The following is a 19,601-nucleotide window of genomic DNA, read 5'->3' on the forward strand; positions in this document are numbered from 1 at the left end:
GCTTTTGAAAAGAAGTTTAGGATGGCAGAAGAATTGGCTTCACATAACTCTCCGGTGACATCGAACAGCATCCGAAAGGTTATTACAACCAATCATTATTCTCAGCTCTGAGAAGGTTGTAACCCTGGAATCTCGATCTTCAAATGAAATCGTGGCTGGATTCGGTGCCATGGACTTAACCATATCGAAACTACTGCGTAAACTAGGTACTGGAAATTTTCTTGTTACGAATCAATGACTGACCGACTGAGTGATGATCGAAAAAAGACTATTTGTAACACCCAGCGTGTTGAGCCCAAACAGAAGTAGCAGCACCAGCTACATTATTTTAGGGTGTGCATAACTGCTGAAATATTGAACGGCTGGACTTCTGCTTGATTGGCCCTTTGAGTTATTGTCATATCTCTTACTTATTCAATGATGGTAGCTGAGGACATGGTTACCTTTCCCCATATATTCATACCGAGTTCCTCCAAGCTAGCATTGTTGGTTCATGACTCAGGCCCCATACACTACAGGATAGCTTATCATTTGCTTCTTAGTGCTTGATTACTTGTAGACATGGATGTATCAGGACGTTTTTAACAAGATTGGAGAGGAGTGAGTCGACTGGTGGTGGAAGTTCGAGTTTGCATTTCTCATGCATATGAAACGTTGGAGTGCCAAGAAGTATCTAGCAATGTTTCGTTGCAGGAACAAGATAAAAATGCGGAGCCTCACCAATGATAAGCTCATTGGCCAGCTTCTAAGGCCCCGTTCGGCAATAGACCAGCGACATCACGTCCAAGACACTATATCCATGGAAGAAAACAGCGAATCACAAAAGCATTGAATGACCTGCTTTCAGTAGTTGACCGGAATGTCTTCTCCCACTGAATGCACATCGCTGAAAAGTTTAAAATAAATCTAGTAAAATACGTGCATCAATGTCAAGTCTGGTACTAACGGGTGGGGATACCACTGTCTTTCGAATAACCATCCAACCACAAATTGGTTCAATAGATCGATCCGGTTTTAAACGGTGAGATTGATTATTTTTTGTGTGTGTGAGAACGATCGGGACCTGACATAAGGATAGGGATCAGGGAACACTAATCTTTTTGAAAAAATAGGGGAGATATAAATGGCGTATAATATGGCTTACCTCTTTATTAAAGGGGTATTATAGACCATTTAAACATCCCTTGGCACTCGACGTCCCTCTCTAGTCTAGTTGTTCGTTGTGTTGTTCCTCTGCTAGTCTCGCCGGCTGTGGCATGGATGACTAGGAGCGCTCTGCAGTTGATCTTCGCCAGTAACCCCTCTGGTAGGAGGTCCCGTAGTAGATCTTCAGCAGCGCCGTGCGGGCTGACAACACCCACAGGAAGGGACCTATGGAGCCCAAGGCTATCTTTTCAAGTTGGTTCTTAGAGCATCTCCACCCGTTGGCCTCTCAGAAGGCGCTAAAAATCGCCTCTGGGGCGCACCGGCGCAAAACGCGCGCTGTGGGCATGATGCCACCCAATCGCGGCGTTCACGGAATTTTTTGAACGGTACAAATATGGTGCAAATTGAACCATTTTCGGCGAGTTTATACATATTTCGACAACTTTAAACCAAATTCAACCAAACACGGCACAAACAAGCCCACTCATACATATTTAAAATATTTTACAAAAAGAAAAAAACACACTACTAGGCCCGCCCGCCGTCTCGCTCGCCTCGCCGCTCCTCGCCGGCCACTGTCGTGGTTCTAAGTCTGACAGTAATGTAAGGGGGTAAGTAAGGAGAGGTGAGATCTTAGCTATGGAGAAGTTGTAAGGACGCAAGGTTTACGAGTTCAGGCCCTTCTCGGAAGAAGTAAAAACCCTACGTCTCGGAGCCCAGAGGCGGTCGACTGGATTATGTGAGTATGAGTTACAGAGGTGCGAACCCTTGTCTCAGAGGAGGGGGGTGGCTTATATAGAGTGCGCCAGGACCCCGGCCAGCCCATGTTACGAAGGGTTCAATGTACATTAAGGCAGGGGGTTACTGGTAACGCTAGTAATAAAGTGATGTGATGACCATAAAAGCTATTTAATGACCGACCGTTAGCGTGCGGGGTGACTTTAGGTCTCCTGGCCGTCGAGTGGTTCGATCTTGGTCGAGTGATCGCTTCTTGGTCGAGTGACTTCGAGTCTGTCGAGTGGAACACCTTCAAGTAGATTGAAAGGTGATTTCTTCTAGAGATGTCCTTGGGTAGGGCAGTTAGGACAGGTCCATGACCCTATCCTAGGTACATAGCTTCATCATTAGCCCCCGAATGGATCGAGGTTTGAGTGGGGAAGGAGTTGAGGACCTCTCCGACTCGTTTTTCATGCCGTGAGCATCTCTTGCTCTAGATCAATGGACCCGAGTGATGGCATCAACTTCCTTTTCAGTCGCCTTGATCCATTCTTCATTCTTCGGTGAGTGAGTTTCTTTACTTGTAAGGCTCCGAGTGGCGGTGCGGAGGAGATCTTTGGTCTGACAAGTTATTTGCTGTCCGCGGATTTAGTGGGATCCGAATTTTGGGAAGCGCGCGGGACGGGGGAGGCCGCAGTAATCGGACGAGATAGAGCGGAGCCGCCTCGATCCCCGCACCACCTTTTTTGCCACGTATCGCTCATGCGGTCGTTATGGGATTTGACAGAGCCATCTGGGCCTACCTGTCAGCCACTCGGAAGCGGCCTCATATAAGGCGTTGGACCGGAGTCTCCCGAACAGTGCGCCCCATTATCTCTTCTCCTCCTCACACCTCTCCTCTGCGCTTGCTCTCGCTCCAGCGCCACCGCGCCACACGCGTCTCCTCGGCGACAATGGTGAAGGAGAAGACAGCGGCTCTGGAGCGGGAAAAGAAGGCGACGGCGAGGTCAAAGGGGAAGGCGACGAGCCGGGGCGGATCTTCTTCGCGGACTGGCCTACCGAAGGGTTGGATCCAGGGCGACTGGATCCACTCGAGGATCTCCCAAGAAGACCTCGACAACCTGGCCGAGGGAGGGCTGATCCCCTATGACTCCGCGCGGCTTCTGGGGAAGGAATCCGAGCCGCAACCCCGGGAGGGTGAGCGCGTTCTTCTTGCCACCGACGTCGACCGTGGGTTTTCCTTGCCTCCTCATCCTTTCTTTCGAGGGTTTCTGAACTTCTTTGGGGCTCAACTCCACCATTTTACCCCCAACTCAATCGTTTATCTTGCCGCGTTCATTTCCTTGTGTGAGAACTTCTTGGATTGTCGACCTCACTGGGGTCTTTAGCATGTAGGGTGCCAGAGATCATATAATTGAACTTGTCAGGTGGGCTCAGCAAAGACACTGAGACATGTGTTGCCACTTTAAATATGCTTCTCAGGTTCACTTCCTCTTACAAGAAGTTCCCATGTACGTGTGCAGCATTCTCTCCTTACCTTAGACCAAACATTTTCTAATTACTCGTACCTGGGAATGGAAGGCAACGGAAAGTTCACAACACGAAAGAGCACAGATGTAAGTGGTTGTCCATATCAGACCCTATGCTACAAATCAGATTTCAGAAGCCATAAATTCCCTTGGACATCAATTTGCAAAGAGAAACGTCGGCATCTCCACAAGATGATGTAAAAGTGGGTGCCAAAAATGGTTTAAGGGCAGCAGAGAAAGTTACTGTGCACCAGAAAATTTTCTGCCATAACATATGATGTAAAATTGGTGCCTTAAACAGTCAAACATTAACATTATTCGTCGCATATTCCAAAATTTCAAATTCTAATACGAAATGTTCAACATTAACATTAAAATGACATCACACTACATAGTTAAATAGTACTACACATGGATCATCGCACTGCTCCTCCTAAAGTCTACACTAGATCATCACGGGGAAGGAGTATTTGTACCCACAATATACCATCAAAGTCCTCGCCTTACGAGTCGGTCTCCATTGCGCCTCCGCTCAAGGGGCCTAGCTCATAGTCATTGTCGTTGTAAGTAGATGGTTTCACCTCGTCCTCGTCTCTTCTAGTCAAGCTGGTTGAACAACTCATTGACCACCGTGCTGATCCTGTGAGCATGCTTCTCGTCCAGCTTCTTCCCGTGCTATTTGTCCCTCTTGGCATAGAAGACAATCTCTTCCACCATGAGGTCTGGATTGGCCTTGGCAAATGTCTTCATGTACAACGAATCACTAGCCTCGGTTGTGCGTTGCGCCTTGAACCAGTGATTTGCCTTCTCCTTCTCGCGGGACATGATCCACATGGGAGAACGAGGAACTCTGTTTCTTTGGCCGTCTTGTGGAAGTTGTGCTCGGCCCGGCTCAAGCCGTACTGGAGTCCCACCACGTCACATGTGCAAGCAGCGAGCATTGTTGTCCCGAAGGTGCTGAGCCAGTCCTGCCCCCCCCCCACCCCCACCCCCACCCTCACAGGCGATCTTGACCGTAAAGTGGTCTGACAGCTGGCGCCGAACGTCATGGTACGGCATGATGTGGGAGATGGGGCAGCCATATTTGGGCGGTAATGGGGTGGTGGCTGTTGCAAGAGACCAGGGATGTGGCGCCAGGGAGGAGGAAAACGGGTCAGATTATGGTTGCAAGGAGGCGGAGTGGCTCGTGCCGCCTGGGAAGGTGGTGGCATTGACCTTCAGCGAGGCGATTGCGGTGGGAAACTTCAGCTGGTTCTTTTAGACACTCCCGCCAAGCTTTATTTATGTAACCAAAATGTTTGCGGTACAAAAAGAAGATTGCCGGCCTGGCCAAACCAGACATGGAGGCCAAACCCTAAAGTTATAGCATGCTTAGCGAGATTGTGAGCCTTGGTATTCAAGGCTCTATATTTGTGGACTATATTACATGATGTAAACACGGCTGAATGATCTCTAATATTATGTAAAATTGCTCCATACTCCGCCAATGATCCCTGTTTAACTCCGTCCACCACTATCTTGCAATCCAATGCCCCATGAATCTTTTGCACATAAAGATCATCAGCCAAATCTAGGGGTTCTCTAACAGCTAGGGATGTAAATGGCAAATAAATGGTGTCCACAAGTCCCGTTTAGTTAGCTTTACCTAGCTTCGTAGTTCATTTTCCCTGGAAAAAACCAAAATTTTAACTGTTAGATTAGATAGTGGGTTGAAAGGAGATTAAACGGGACCCGGTTGACATCCCTACGTAACAGCCAGTGCCTCAAGAGTTTCAGGGTCTCGAAAGTTCCTTACAGTTACAGAAGATGCTCCAACAAAAATACCTCCTAAATTCTAGCACAATGCAGCAAAAACGCCGTAGCTCACATTCCTCATTACTGAAGCATCAGTGTTGCGTGAGATGGAGTAGTTTTCAATGGTGAACATCACTATGTTGATCATATCTACTATATGATTCACGTTTGACCTTTCGGTCTCAGTGTTCTGATGCCATATCTGCATATGCTAGGCTCGTCAAGTTTAACCCGAGTATTCTGCGTGTGCAAAATAGGCTTGCACCCGTTGTATGTGAACGTAGCTTATCACACCCGATCATCACCTGGTGTCTAGGCACGACGAACTATAGCAACAGTGCATACTGAAGGAGAACAATTGTATCTTGAAATTTAGTGAGAGTTCATCTTATAATGCTACCGCCGTACTAAGAAAAATAAGATGCATAAAGGATAAACATCACATGTAATCAATATAAGTGATATGATATGGCCATCATCATCTTTTGCCTTTGTTCTCCATCTCCAAAGCACCGTCATGATCACCATAGTCACCGGCTTGACACCTTGATCTCCATCGTAGCATCGTTGTCGTCTCGCCAACTATTGCTTCTACGACTATCACTACCGCTTAGTGATAAAGTAAAGCAATTACATGGCGATTGCATTTCATACAATAAAGCAACAACCATATGGCTCCTGCCAGTTGTCGATAACTGTTACAAAACATGATCATCTCATACAACAATTTATATATCATCACGTCTTGACCATATCACATCACAGCAAGCCCTACAAAAACAAGTTAGACGTCCTCTACTTTGTTGTTGTAAGTTTTACGTGGCTGCTACGGGCTTCTAACAAGAACCGTTCTTACCTACCCATCAAAATCACAACGATTTTTCGTCAAGTGTGTTGTTTTAACCTTCAACAAGGACCGGGCATAGTCAAACTCGATTCAACTAAACCTGGAGAAATAGACACCCACTAGCCACCTGTGTGTGAAGCATGGCGGTAGAACCAGTCTCATGAACGCGGTCATGTAATGTCGGTCTGGGCCGCTTCATCCAACAATACCGCCAAAACAAAGTATGACATGCTGGTAAGCAGTATGACTATTATCGCCCACAACTCTTTGTGTTCTACTCGTGCATTTAACATCTACGCATAGACCTGGCTCGGATACCATTGTTGGGGGAACGAAGTATTTCAAAAAAAAATTCCTACGATCACGCAAGATCTATCTAGGAGATGCATAGCAACAAGAGAGGAGAGTGTGCTACGTACCCTCATAGACCGAAAGCGGAAGCGTTTAGTAACGCGGTTGATGTAGTCGAACGTCTTCGCAATCCAACCGATCCAAGTAATGAACGCACGACACCTCCTCGATCAGCACACGTTCAGCTCGATGACGTCCCTCAAACTCTTGATCCGGTCGAGGCCGAGGGAGAGTTCTGTCAGCACGATGGCGTGGTGATGGTGATGATGAAGTTGCGGACGTAGGGCTTCGCTTAACGATATGACTGAGGTGTGTAACTATGGAGGGGGCACCGCACAGGGCTAAAAGATCAACTTGTATGTGCTAGGGGTGCCCCTGCCTCTGTATATAAAGGAGGGAGGGGGAGAGCCAGCCGGTCCTAGGGGGCGCGCCAAGGTGTGGAGTCCTACTAGGACTCCCTAGTCCTAGTAGGATTCCACCTCCCACACCGAGTAGGAAAGGGGGAAGGGAGAAGGAGAAGGAAAGGGGGGCCTGTTGGAAATATGCCCTAGAGGCAATAATAAAATGGTTATTATTATATTTCTTTGTTCATGATAATTGTCTATTGTTCATGCTATAATTGTGTTATCCGGAAATCGTAATACATGTGTGAATACATAGACCACAACACGTCCCTAGTGAGCCTCTAGTTGACTAGCTCGTTGATCAAAAGATAGTCATGGTTTCCTGACTATGGACATTAGATGTCATTGATAACTGGATCACATCATTAGGAGAATGATGTGATGGACAAGACCCAATCCTAAGCTTAGCTCAAAGATCGTGTAGTTCGTTTGTTGTAGCTTTTCTGAATGTCAAGTATCATTTCCTTAGACCATGAGATTGTGCAACTCCCGGATACTGTAGGAGTGCCTTGGGTGTGCCAAACGTCACAACGTAACTGGGTGAATATAAAGGTACATTGCAGGTATCTTCGAAAGTGTCTGTTGTGTTGGCACGAATCGAGACTGGGATTTGTCACTCCGTATGACGGAGAGGTATCTCTAGGCCCACTTTGTAATGCATCATCATAATGAGCTCAATGTGATCAAGTGGTTGATCACGGGATCATGCATTACGGTACGAGTAAAGTGACTTGCCGGTAACGAGACTGAACAAGGTATTGGGATACCGACGATCGAGTCTTGGGCAAGTAACGTACCGATTGACAAAGGGAATTGTATACGGATTGGTTGAATCCTCGACATCATGGTTCATCCGATGAGATCATCGTGGAGCATGTGGGAGCCAACATGGGTATCCAGATCCCGCTGTTGGTTATTGACTGGAGAGTCATCTCGGTCATGTCTGCATGTCTCCCGAACCCGTAGGGTCTACACACTTAAGGTTCGGTGACGCTAGGGTTGTTAGGAAGACTTGTATGTGATTATCGAATGTTGTTCGGAGTCTCGGATGATATCCCGGACGTCACGAGGAGTTCCGGAATGGTCCGGAGGTAAAGATTTATATATGGGAAGTTGTCATACGGTCGCCGGAAAGGTTCGGGGGCATATTGGTATTGTACCGGGGCCACCGGAGGGGTTCCGGGGGTCCACCGGGAGGGGTCACCTCTTCCGGAGGGCCTTATGGGCTGTATGGAGAAGGGAACCAGCCCAACTGGGCTGGGGCGCCACACCCCCCTAGGGCCCATCCGCCTAGGGTTGGGGGGAAACTCTAAGGGGGGCGCCCCCTTGCTTGGAGGGCAAGCCCCCCCCTCTAGGTCTCATCTAGAGGGGGCCGGCCCCCTTCCCCCGTCCCCTATAAATAGAGGGGTGAGGGGAGGGCTGCACACAACATCCAAGGCGCAGCCCCTCTCCTCCCCAACACCTCCCCTCCTCCATAAGAGCTTGGCGAAGCCCTGCCGGAGTACTGCAGCTTCACCACCACCACGCCGTTGTGCTGCTGTTGGAACCCTCTTCCTCAACCTCTCCCTCCTCCTTGCTGGATCAAGGCGCGGGAGACGTCCTCGCTCCGTACGTGTGTTGAACACGGAGGTGCCGTCCGTTCGGCGCTAGGATCTTCGGTGATTTGGATCACGACGAGTACGACTCCATCAACCCCATTCTCTTGAACGCATCCGCTCGTGATCTACAAGGGTATGTAGATTCACTCCTCTCTCCCTCGTTGCTAGATGACTCCATAGATTGGTGTTGGTGATGCGTAGAAAATTTTAAAATTCTGCTACGTTACCCAACAGTGGCATCATGAGCTAGGTCTATGCGTAGTTACTATGCACGAGTAGAACACAAAGCAGTTGTGGGCCTCGATATTGTCAATTTGCTTGCTGTTACTAGTCTTATCTTGATTCGGCGGCATCATGGGATGAAGCGGCCCGGACCAACCTTACACGTACGCTTACGTGAGACCGGTTCCACCGACTGACATGCACTAGTTGCATAAGGTGGCTAGCGGGTGTCTGTCTCTCCCACTTTAGTCGGATCGGATTCGATGAACAGGGTCCTTATGAAGGGTAAATAGAAATTGGCAATTCACGTTGTGGTTTTGGCGTAGGTAAGAAACGTTCTTGCTAGAAACCTATAGCAGCCACGTAAAAACTTGCAACAACAATTAGAGGACGTCTAACTTGTTTTTGCAGCAAGTGTTTTGTGATGTGATATGGCCAAAGGATGTGATGAATGATATATGTGATGTATGTGATGATCATGTTCTTGTAATAGGAATCACGACTTGCATGTCGATGAGTATGACAACCGGCAGGAGCCATAGGAGTTGTCTTTATTTATTTATGACCTGTGTGTCAACATAAATGTCATGTAATTACTTTACTTTATTGCTAAAGCGTTAGCCATAGTAGTAGAAGTAATAGGTGACGAGACAACTTTAAGAAGACACGATTATGGAGATCATGGTGTCATGCCGGTGACAACGATGATCATGGAGCCCCGAAGATGGAGATCAAAAGGAGCAAATGATATTGGCCATATCATGTCACTATTTGATTGCATGTGTTGTTTATCATGTTTTACATCTTATTTGCTTAGAACGACGGTAGCTTAAATAAGATGATCCCTCCCAATAATTTCAAGAAAGTGTTCCCCCTAACTATGCACCATTGCGAAGGTTCGTTGTTTCGAAGCACCACGTGATGATCAGGTGTGATAGATTCTAACGTTCGAATACAACGGGTGTAAGCCAGATTTACACATGCAATACACTTAGGTTGACTTGACGAGCCTAGCATGTACAGACATGGCCTCGGAACACGGAAGACCGAAAGGTCGAGCATGAGTCGTATAGAAGATACGATCAACATGAAGATGTTCACCGATGTTGTCTAGTCCGTCTCACGTGATGATCGGACACGGCCTAGTTAACTCGGATCATGTTTCACTTAGATGACTGGAGGGATGTCTATCTGAGTGGGAGTTCATTGAGTAATTTGATTAGATGAACTTAATTATCATGAACTTAGTCTAAAATCTTTACAATATGTCTTGTAGATCAAATGGCCCACGTTGTTCTCAACTTCAACGCGTTTCTAGAGAAAACCAAGCTGAAAGACGATGGCAGCAACTATACAGACTGGGTCCGGAACCTGAGGATCATCCTTATAGCTGCCAAGAAAGATTATGTCCTAGAAGCACCGCTAGGTGACACACCTGTCCCACAGAACCAAGACATTATGAACGCTTGGCAGTCACGTGCTGATGATTACTCCCTCGTTCAGTGCGGCATGCTTTACAGCTTAGAACCGGGGCTCCAAAAGCGTTTTGAGAGACACGGAGCATATGAGATGTTCGAAGAGCTGAAAATGGTTTTTCAAGCTCATGCCCGGGTCGAGAGATATGAAGTCTCCGACAAGTTCTTCAGATGTAAGATGGAGGAAAATAGTTCTGTCAGTGAGCACATACTCAAAATGTCTAGGTTGCATAACCGCTTGACTCAACTGGGAGTTAATCTCCCGGATGACGCGGTCATTGACAGAATCCTTTAGTCGCTGCCACCGAGCTACAAGAGCTTTGTGATGAACTTCAATATGCAGGGGATGGAAAAGACCATTCCTGAGGTATATTCAATGCTGAAATCAGCAGAGGTAGAAGTCAAAAAGGAACATCAAGTGTTGATGCTGAATAAAACCACTAAGTTCAAGAAAGGCAAGGGTAAGAAGAACTTCAAGAAGGATGGCAAGGGAGTTTCCGCGCCCGGTAAGCAAGCTGCCGGGAAGAAGCCAAAGAATGGACCCAAGCCCGAGACTGAGTGTTTTTATTGCAAGGGAAGTGGTCACTGGAAGTGGAACTGCCCCAAATACTTAGCGGAAAAGAAGGCCGACAACATGAAAGGTATATGTGATATACATGTAATTGATGTGTACCTCACCAATACTCGTAGTAGCTCCTGGGTATTTGATACCGGTGCGGTTGCTCACATTTGTAACTCAAAGCAGGAGCTGCGGAATAAGCGGAGACTGGCGAAGGACGAGGTGACGATGCGCATCGGGAATGGTTCCAAGGTGGATGTGATCGCCGTCGGCACGCTGCCTCTACATTTACCTATGGGCTTGGTTTTAAACCGCAATAATTGTTATTTAGTGCCAGCTTTGAGCATGAACATTGTATCAGGATCTCGTTTAATTCGAGATGCCTACTCATTTAAATCCGAGAATAATGGTTGTTCTGTTTATATGAGAGATATGTTTTATGGTCATGCTCTGATGGTGAATGGTTTATTCTTAATGAATCTCGAGCGTAATGCTACACATATTCATAGTGTGAATACCAAAAGATGTAAGGTTGATAATGATAGTCCCACATACTTGTGGCACTGCCGCCTTGGTCACATAGGTGTCAAACGCATGAAGAAGCTCCATGCAGATGGACTTTTAGAGTCTCTTGATTACGAATCATTTGACACGTGTGAACCATGCCTCATGGGTAAAATGACCAAGACTCCGTTCTCAGGAACAATGGAGCGAGCAACCAACTTATTAGAAATCATACATACTGATGTGTGCAGTCCAATGAGTGTTGAGGCTCGCGGTGGCTATCGTTATGTTCTCACCCTCACTGATGACTTGAGTAGATAAGGGTATGTCTACTTAATGAAACACAAGTCTGAGACCTTTGAAAAGTTCAAGGAATTTTAGAGTGAGGTTGAGAATCAACGTGACAAGAAAATCAAGTTCTTGCGATCAGATCGTGGGGGAGAATACTTGAGTCATGAATTTGGCAAACACTTAAGAAAATGTGGAATAGTTTCACAACTCACGCCGCCTGGAACACCTCAGAGTAATGGTGTGTCCGAACATCGTAATCGCACTTTATTGGATATGGTGCGATCTATGATGTCTCTTACCGATTTACCGCTGTCATTTTGGGGCTATGCTTTAGAGACTGCCGCATTCACTTTAAATAGGGCTCCGTCGAAATCCGTTGAGATGACACCGTATGAATTATGGTTTGGGAAGAAACCTAAGCTGTCGTTTCTAAAAGTTTGGGGATGCGATGCTTATGTCAAGAAACTTCAACCTGAAAATCTCGAACCCAAGTCGGAAAAATGCGTCTTCATAGGATACCCTAAAGAAACTGTTGGGTATACCTTCTACCTCAGATCCGAAGGCAAGATCTTTGTTGCCAAGAATGGGTCCTTTCTAGAGAAAGAGTTTCTCTCGAAAGAAATAAGTGGGAGGAAAGTAGAACTTGATGAAGTATTGCCTCTTGAACCGGTAAGTGGCGCAGCTCAAGAAAATGTTCGTGAGGTGCCTGCACCGACTAGAGAGGAAGTTAATGATGATGATCATGAAACTTCAGTTCAAGTTACTACTGAACTTCGTAGGTCCACGAGGACACGTTCCGCACCAGAGTGGTACGGCAACCCTGTCTTGGAAATCATGTTGTTAGACAACGCTGAACCTTCGAACTATGAAGAAGCGATGGCGGGCCCGGATTCCAACAAATGGCTGGAAGCCATGAAATCCGAGATAGGATCCATGTATGAAAATGAAGTATGGAATTTGACTGACTTGCCCGATGATCGGCGAGCCATATAAAATAAATGGATCTTTAAGAAGAAGACAGACGCGGATGGTAATGTGACCATCTATAAAGCTCGGCTTGTCGCTAAGGGTTATCGACAAGTTCAAGGGGTTGACTACGATGAGACTTTCTCACTCGTAGCGAAGCTAAAGTCTGTCCGAATCATGTTAGCAATTGCCGCATTCTATGATTATGAGATATGGCAAATGGACGTCAAAACGGCATTCCTTAATGGTTTCCTTAAGGAAGAACTATATATGATGCAGCCGAAAGGTTTTGTCGATCCTAAGAATGCTGACAAGGTGTGCAAGCTCCAACGCTCGATTTATGGGCTGGTGCAAGCATCTCGGAGTTGGAACATTCGTTTTGATGAGATGATCAAAGTGTTTGGGTTTATGCAGACTTATGGAGAAGCCTGCATTTACAAGAAAGTGAGTGGGAGCTCTGTAGCATTTCTCATATTATATGTGGATGACATACTGTTGATGGGAAATGATATAAAATTCTTGGAAAGCATAAAGGCCTACTTGAACAAGTGTTTTTCAATGAAGGACCTTGGAGAAGCTGCTTATATATTAGGCATCAAGATCTATAGAGATAGATCGAGACGCCTCATTGGTCTTTCACAGAGTACGTACCTTGACAAGATATTGAAGAAGTTCAAAATGGATCAGTCAAAGAAGGGGTTCTTGCATGTATTGCAAGGTACGAGATTGAGCACGGCTCAATGCCCGACCACGGCAGAAGATAGAGAAAAGATGAGTGTCGTCCCCTATGCCTCGGCCATAGGGTCTATTACGTATGCTATGCTATGTACCAGACCTGATGTAAACCTTGCCGTAAGTTTGGTAGGAAGGTACCAAAGTAATTCCGGCATGGAACACTGGACAGCGGTCAAGAATATCCTGAAGTACCTGAAAAGGACCAAGGAAATGTTTCTCGTTTATGGAGGTGACGAAGAGCTCGTCGTAAAGGGTTACGTCGATGCTAGCTTCGACACAGATCTGGATGACTCTAAGTCACAAACCGGATACGTGTATATTTTGAATGGTGGGGCAGTAAGCTGGTGCAGTTCGAAGCAAAGCGTTGTGACGGGATCTACGTGTGAAGCGGAGTACATGGCAGCCTCGGAGGCAGCACAAGAAGCAGTCTGGGTGAAGGACTTCATTACCGACCTAGGAGTCATACCCAATGCGTCGGGCCCGATGACTCTCTTCTGTGACAACACTGGAGCTATTGCCCTTGCCAAGGAGCCCAGGTTTCACAGGAAGACCAGGCATATCAGCGTCTCTTCAACTCCATTCGTGAAAGTGTTCAAAATGGAGACATAGAGATTTGTAAAGTACATACGAACCTGAATGTAGCAGATTCATTGACTAAACCTCTCCCTAGAGCAAAACATGATCAACACCAGAACTGCATGGGTGTTTGATTCATCACAATGTAACTAGAATATTGACTCTAGTGCAAGTGGGAGACTGTTGGAAATATGCCCTAGAGGCAATAATAAAATGGTTATTATTATATTTCTTTGTTCATGATAATTGTCTATTGTTCATGCTATAATTGTGTTATCCGTAAATCGTAATACATGTGTGAATACACAGACCACAACACGTCCCTAGTGAGCCTCTCGTTGACTAGCTCGTTGATCAAAAGATAGTCATGGTTTCCTGACTATGGACATTAGATGTCATTGATAATGGAATCACATCATTAGGAGAATGATGTGATGGACAAGACCCAATCCTAAGCTTAGCTCAAAGATCGTATAGTTCGTTTGCTGTAGCTTTTCTGAATGTCAAGTATCATTTCCTTAGACCATGAGATTGTGCAACTCCCGGTTACCGTAGGAGTGCCTTGGGTGTGCCAAACGTCACAACGTAACTGGGTGACTATAAAGGTACATTACAGGTATCTTCGAAAGTGTCTGTTGGGTTGGCACGAATCGAGACTGGGATTTGTCACTCCGTATGACGGAGAGGTATCTCTGGGCCCACTCGGTAATGCATCATCATAATGAGCTCAATGTGATCAAGTGGTTGATCACGGGATCATGCATTACGGTACAAGTAAAGTGACTTGCCGGTAACGAGACTAAACAAGGTATTGGGATACCGACAATCGAGTCTCGGGCAAGTAACGTACCGATTGACAAAGGGAATTGTATACGGATTGATTGAATCCTCGACATCGTGATTCATCCGATGAAATCTTCGTGGAGCATGTGGGAGCCAACATGGGTATCCAGATCCCGCTGTTGGTTATTGACCGGAGAGTCGTCTCGGTCATGTCTGCATGTCTCCCGAACCCGTAGGGTCTACACACTTAAGGTTCGGTGACGCTAGGGTTGTTAAGAAGACTTGTATGTGATTGCCGAATGTTGTTCAGAGTCCCGGGTGAGATCCCGGACGTCACGAGGAGTTCCGGAATGGTCCGGAGGTAAAGATTTATATATGGGAAGTTGTCATACGGTCACCGGAAAGGTTCGGGGGCATATCGGTATTGTACCGGGGCCACCGGAGGGGTTCTGGGGGTCCACCGGGAGGGGCCACCTCTTCCGGAGGGCCTTATGGGCTGTATGGAGAAGGGAACCAGCCCAAGTGGGCTGGGGCGCCACACTCCCCTAGGGCCCATGCGCCTAGGGTTGGGGGGAAACCCTAAGGGGGGCGCCCCCTTGCTTGGGGGGCAAGCCCCCCTCCCCTATAAATAGAGGGGTGAGGGGAGGGCTGCACACAACATCCAAGGCGCAGCCCCTCCCCTCCCCAACACCTCTCCTCCTCCATAAGAGCTTGGCGAAGCCCTGCTGGAGTACTGCAGCTCCACCACCACCACGGCTTCGTGCTGCTGTTGGATCCCTCTTCCTCAACCTCTCCCTCCTCCTTCCTGGATCAAGGCGCGGGAGACGTCATCGCTCCGTACGTGTGTTGAATAGGGAGGTGCCGTCCGTTCGGCGCTAGGATCTTTGGTGATTTAGATCACGACGAGTACGACTCCATCAACCCCGTTCTCTTGAACGCTTACGCTCGTGATCTACAAGGGTATGTAGATGCACTCCTCTCTCCCTCGTTGCTAGATTACTCCATAGATTGATCTTGGTGATGCGTAGAAAATTTTAAAATTCTGCTACGTTACCCAACAGGGCCGACCCCCTTCTCCTAGTCCTAATCGGCCTCTTGCCCTAGGGGGGCGCACCAGCCCCTTGTTGGCCGGTGTGCTTCCCTCTTATGGCCCATAAGGCCCATAACTTCTCCCGGGGGGTTCCGGTAACCTCCTGGTACTCGGGAAAAATGCCCGAACCTCTCAGAACCATTCCGATGTCCAAATGCAACCTTCCAATATATTAATCCTTATCTCTCTACCATTTCGAGACTCCTTGTCATGTTCGTGATCTCATTCGGGACTCCGAACAAACTTCGGTTCATCAAATCACATAACTCATAATACAAATCGTCATCGAACGTCAAGCGTGCAGACCCTATGGGTTCGAGAACTATGTAGACATGACCGAGACACATGTCTGGTCAATAACCAATAGCGGAACCTGGATGCTCATATTGGCTCCTACATATACTATGAAGATCTTTATCGGTCAAACCGCATAACAACATACGTTGTTCCCTTTGTCATTGGTATGTTACTTGCCTGAGATTCGATCATCGGTATCCTCATACCTAGTTCAATCTCATTACTGGCAAGTCTCTTTACACATTCCGTAATGCATCATCCTGCAACTAACTGATTAGTCACACTGCTTGCAAGGCTTATAGTGTTGTGCATTACCGAGAGGGCCCATAGATACCTCTCCGATACACGGAGTGACAAATCCAAATCTCGATCTATGCCAACTCAACAAACACCTTCGGAGACACCTGTATAGCAGCTTTATAATCACCCAGTTATGTTGTGACGTTTGATAGCACACAAGGTGTTCCTTCGGTATTTGGGAGTTGCATAATATCATAGTCAGAGGAACATGTATAAGTCATGAAGAAAGCAATAACAATAAAACTAAATGATCATTATGCTAAGCTAACGGATGTGTCTTGTCCATCACATCATTCTCATAATGATGTGATCCCGTTCATAAAATGACAACATATGTCTATGGTTAGGAAACTTAACCATCTTTGATTAGCGAGCGAGTCAAGTAGAGCCATACTAGGGACACTCTGTTTTGTCTATGTATTCACACATGTACTAAGTTTCCGGTTAATACAATTCTAGCATGAATAATAAACATTTATCGTGATATAAGGAAATATAAATAACAACTTTATTATTGCATCTAGGACATATTTCCTTTAGAGCGGACTGCAGAAGCTGAATGCAAGGGTACGAAAGCTAGAGGAACAAGCAGTTCATAGCTAGCGACCTGCCGGAGCTACCCCATAAGCTACCCCGCCATCTCAGCGGAGAAGTAGCGTGGCTTCCATCGAGCTCCTTCAACATCCTGAGTTCACGGCTCCTAGCTTCCCGTGGATGCTATCACGGAGGCTCAACATTGCCACCTTATGACGCAATGGCAGAACCACAAAGTCAAGGCGGCTGTCGGCTCTATTGCACCTCCTGAACCCGACGCAACGTTTCACTGCCTTCCGATTCCACAAGGCTATGTTGTTGTGATGGCGGATGAAATAAAAGAGGGATTTGAGGAGCTCGAGCTTGAACACCCTACCGGTGAAGGGGAGACTTAGCTGGGTCTTGCTCTGAAGACTCCATGTCTATGGCGGAAGGAGCACATCAAACTTCCAAACTGGACGCCTCCGCCTCCTCCTCCTCCTCCTCCAGTGAGTTAGGGAACGCCGCCTCCTCCTCCTCCTCCTCCTCCGGTGAGTGATCAGGGCACTCCACCTCCTTCTCCGGCTGCTCCGGCGCATGGCGGCACTCCACCTCCTTCTTCGCCTGCTCCGGCGCGTCCAAGCAGCCTGCCTCCTCCTCCACCTTGTCAGCAACGGTGGAAGATAGCCGCCGCCGCTTCGGCAGCTCTGGCGAGTCTTAGCACTCCGCCTCCTTCTCTGCCTCGTAAGCAATGAAGGAAGACAGCCGCTGCCGCTCCAGCTGCTCCAACATCTAGCAGTATAGCCAGAGGCGGGAGGCAATACAGATTTGGTCCATCTCTCAATCCTTTAGAGATGTTACCATATGAGAGGACCGTGGATGAAAACGCGGCGATCTGTGAAGCCTATGTGAAGGACTTCTTTGAAACGCGAAGAGCTATGAAACATCCACCTCTGGAGGAGAAGATAGATTCCGTGAAAGTTCGGAGCACTATTGATGCCCTAAAGCGACCACCATCGTCTCAACCGCAAACCAACTATGAGCGCATTATTGAAAGGACATATAAGGAAGCAGAGCAGTCGGCAAGTACTTGCAGTGATCGAAAGTTAGCAGAACGAAGAAGTGGGAAAAAATTCCCCAGCTCGGCGAACAAGCGAACCAATCGTGCCCCCGCTTAAGGTGTCTAGCGATGTCATCGCTAATCATCCGGGGATGGTGTCCAGTACTAATCCTACAGATTACCTGCCCGATGATGCACATTTTGATACAATGGAGGTGGACGAATTCAAATACCGGTACGGGAAGCCTCTCATCAAACCTGGACATCCTCCTCTAACAACGATGTTCCGGAGATTCCATGAGTGGTACATGGACACCTGCAGCGAGTCTGGAAAGGATACTTTGAATCTGAGAGTTAAAGAGGAGCATGACCCCGTTGGAATTGATCTGTTGTCTGCTCCATTTGAGGAGTTCTTCCAGTTTTAGAATCAAAAGGCCCTCGATAAAATAATCGTCACTTGCTACTGTCTGTAAGTACTACTTCTGTAATTAGATCTCTATATATAGCTCAGCTCTTTCATTGCATGTATATATAATTATCCTCACCATATTATGCAGATTGAAGATCGTCAAATGCAGAAAAGCACAAATCTATGATATTGGGTTCATTAACACAAATCTCATAGATCAATGGATGGTTAAATATAATTCCACAGAAACCGAGGCCAACTTGCTACAATCGTTGCTTCAAAATCAAAACAAAGAGAAAATACTCTTTTCTTACAACTTCAAGTGAGTGTTACTATCTTGTGCATATTTGGTTTCACTTATTATTCGAGGTTATAATAATGTAATTGATGAGTTATGCATGCGTGCGCAGCTTCCACTTTATTCTTCTGAAGATTAAGCTTGAGCTGAGAGTAGTAACCGTCTTAGACTCAAAACGAAAAGATCCCCAGGAGTATGCGAACATGATCGAGATGCTCCAAAAGTAAGTTCAATCGATCATTATTGCACCATATCGGCAACTTTGTTCATTTCCTAATATCAAGTAATTATTTTCTTTGTCTTGCAGGGTTTGGAAAGAGTTCATCGCAAAAGCTCCGGGACTGCCGGGGGAGCTGCGATTTACACACCCGAAAGTAAGTACTACTAGCTAGTTCCGCGCATCTCCAATTGATTCTAGCTACTTTCATCAATACCATTTATAATGCTTGATTATCAGTTTGATTGACCTCTATTTCTCGTAAAGTGCTTGTGGCAGGAACCCGGGAATGATTACTATGGATACTACGTTTGCGAGTTCATCTACAACGCGACGAGCTCTAAGCGTGGCTATACTCTAAAAAACAATATGAAGTGTGTAAGCAATAATATTCACAATTTTATTTTATTACCATCATTTGTGTTGAGTTTCATCCATATATATGCATTGACCCCCTTCTTCAAATTAGATGTGGCAGATGCGGAATGAACTCCTACCACAAGATTGCATACGAGCAATTCAAGAGGAATTGGCGGGATTCTTTCTTGACTACGTCATAAATAAAGCCGGAGAATTCCATGTGGAATTTGACATTAGATGTTAGGGAATTGTAAGAGATCTTATATTGTATATATGTAGCCAGTAGCGTCGGATAGATATAGGAAAACTTGTTGTTCGACCAATCACTCAGAGAAGGAGAGGTCGATCACTTCTCTCTATATATGATGATCTTGTGTACTTAATGGTTTCCTTCGTTTGCTTACTAGCTAGCGTGTCGTGTCGTCTCTATACGTATAGTACGTAGCGTCGACCAAGCACGGAGATAAGAGAGGACACTTCTCTCTAATAGCTAGCTAACACAATATATGAAACCCCTAAATTAACCCTATATAACCCCCAAAACCCCCACACCCCCCCCC

The sequence above is a fragment of the Triticum dicoccoides genome, chromosome 5A, assembly GCF_002162155.2.
Source record: "Triticum dicoccoides isolate Atlit2015 ecotype Zavitan chromosome 5A, WEW_v2.0, whole genome shotgun sequence".
Taxonomy (NCBI): Eukaryota; Viridiplantae; Streptophyta; class Magnoliopsida; order Poales; family Poaceae; genus Triticum; species Triticum dicoccoides.